The sequence below is a fragment of the Schistocerca serialis genome, unplaced genomic scaffold, assembly GCF_023864345.2.
Source record: "Schistocerca serialis cubense isolate TAMUIC-IGC-003099 unplaced genomic scaffold, iqSchSeri2.2 HiC_scaffold_987, whole genome shotgun sequence".
Taxonomy (NCBI): domain Eukaryota; kingdom Metazoa; phylum Arthropoda; class Insecta; order Orthoptera; family Acrididae; genus Schistocerca; species Schistocerca serialis.
In genome coordinates, this window is record NW_026048614.1 from 55,001 (window position 1) to 57,389 (window position 2,389).

The 2,389-nt window shown below is 60.9% G+C and overlaps 2 non-coding genes across 2 annotated transcripts in view; both read right to left on the reverse strand.

The window, feature by feature from the left end:
• LOC126454547 (large subunit ribosomal RNA) overlaps positions 1-1,264 on the reverse strand; it is a 4,232-nt gene extending 2,968 nt beyond the window's left edge. Inside the window, exon 1 of the ribosomal RNA XR_007585238.1 lies at positions 1-1,264. This exon is cut by the window's left edge and continues 2,968 nt beyond it. This is a non-coding gene — a ribosomal RNA (large subunit ribosomal RNA).
• Positions 1,265-1,454: 190 nt separating this feature from the next.
• Positions 1,455-1,611, reverse strand: LOC126454539 (5.8S ribosomal RNA). Its single transcript, XR_007585231.1, has one exon. It is a non-coding gene; the product is annotated as a 5.8S ribosomal RNA (ribosomal RNA).
• Between the last annotated feature and the right edge of the window lie 778 nt (positions 1,612-2,389).

Consider the following 2,389-nt stretch of genomic DNA (forward strand, 5'->3'; position numbering starts at 1 on the left):
GTTCGATTAGTCTTTCGCCCCTATACCCAGCTCCGACGATCGATTTGCACGTCAGAATCGCTACGGACCTCCATCAGGGTTTCCCCTGACTTCGTCCTGGCCAGGCATAGTTCACCATCTTTCGGGTCCCCAACGTGTACGCTCTAGGTGCGCCCTCACCTCGCAATGAGGACGAGACGCCCCGGGAGTGCGGAGGCCGCCGCCCCGTGAAGGGCGGGGAAGCCCCATCCTCCCTCGGCCCGCGCAAGGCGAGACCTTCACTTTCATTACGCCTTTAGGTTTCGTACAGCCCAATGACTCGCGCACATGTTAGACTCCTTGGTCCGTGTTTCAAGACGGGTCGTGAAATTGTCCAAAGCTGAAGCGCCGCTGACGGGAGCGATTATTCCGCCCGAGAGCATCCCGAGCCAACAGCGGCGCGGGTCCGGGGGCCGGGCCAGGTAGGTCCGTCATCCGGGAAGAACCGCGCGCGCTTGCCGGGAGCCCGAGCGCCCAAAGGGGCGAATCGACTCCTCCAGATATACCGCCGGGCAGCCAGCCAGGACACCGGGGCTCTGCCCAACAGACGCGAACCGAGGCCCGCGGAAGGACAGGCTGCGCACCCGGGCCGTAGGCCGGCACCCAGCGGGTCGCGACGTCCTACTAGGGGAGAAGTGCGGCCCACCGCACACCGGAACGGCCCCCACCCCGCGGCGAGTGGAAAGGCAACCGGACACGACCCCGCCGCGGATTGCTCCGCGCGGGGCGGCCGGCCCCATCTGCCGAGGGCGGAGGCCAGTGGCCGGATGGGCGTGAATCTCACCCGTTCGACCTTTCGGACTTCTCACGTTTACCCCAGAACGGTTTCACGTACTTTTGAACTCTCTCTTCAAAGTTCTTTTCAACTTTCCCTCACGGTACTTGTTCGCTATCGGTCTCGTGGTCATATTTAGTCTCAGATGGAGTTTACCACCCACTTGGAGCTGCACTCTCAAGCAACCCGACTCGAAGGAGAGGTCCCGCCGACGCTCGCACCGGCCGCTACGGGCCTGGCACCCTCTACGGGCCGTGGCCTCATTCAAGTTGGACTTGGGCTCGGCGCGAGGCGTCGGGGTAGTGGACCCTCCCAAACACCACATGCCACGACAGGCGGCAGCCTGCGGGGTTCGGTGCTGGACTCTTCCCTGTTCGCTCGCCGCTACTGGGGGAATCCTTGTTAGTTTTCTTTTCCTCCGCTTAGTAATATGCTTAAATTCAGCGGGTAGTCTCGCCTGCTCTGAGGTCGTTGTACGAGGTGTCGCACGCCACACCGCCAGCCGGCTGTGCACGCTACCGAGTAAGTACCGGTATGCGAACCGCCAGGCGACGGGCGCGCATCGCACGTTTAAGGAGGCGCGGCCGGCCCCACAGGCGGGCCGCGACGCTCCCAGGTCTGCGAAGCGGGGGCAAACGCCGCGCGCTTCAGTATACGTAGCCGACCCTCAGCCAGACGTGGCCCCGGGAACGGAATCCATGGACCGCAATGTGCGTTCGAAACGTCGATTGTTCATGTGTCCTGCAGTTCACATGTCGACGCGCAATTTGCTGCGTTCTTCATCGACCCACGAGCCGAGTGATCCACCGTCCTGGGTGATCTTTTCTTAGTTTCCACTGTCTCTTTCAAGACAGTTGCATAGGCGGGACGTAGGCGTGTGGCGGCCCCTGTTCAAGCGTTCTGTGTCCAACGGCCTCACGGCCGATGGGCGTCGTACGGCTCCACACCGGAGCGGACAGGCAGTCGGGCGAAAGTCATTCAAAACCGGCGCCAGGCGCCAGGTGCCGCAGGCCAGCCGCTCCAGCGCTTCAGCGCTCGTACCACACAACATTGGCGTTAGTTTTGAGAAGCACGCGTGGTTCCGCACGCGGCGCACGGCTACTGCGAGCCGTACAGGTAGCGTGTTGCGCGACACGACACGCACATCGAAAGACATGCAGTCTAGTCGGTAATGATCCTTCCGCAGGTTCACCTACGGAAACCTTGTTACGACTTTTACTTCCTCTAAATGATCAAGTTTGGTCATCTTTCCGGTAGCATCGGCAACGACAGAGTCAATGCCGCGTACCAGTCCGAAGACCTCACTAAATCATTCAATCGGTAGTAGCGACGGGCGGTGTGTACAAAGGGCAGGGACGTAATCAACGCGAGCTTATGACTCGCGCTTACTGGGAATTCCTCGTTCATGGGGAACAATTGCAAGCCCCAATCCCTAGCACGAAGGAGGTTCAGCGGGTTACCCCGACCTTTCGGCCCTAGGAAGACACGCTGATTCCTTCAGTGTAGCGCGCGTGCGGCCAGAACATCTAAGGGCATCACAGACCTGTTATTGCTCAATCTCGTGCGGCTAGAAGCCGCCTGTCCCTCTAAGAAGAA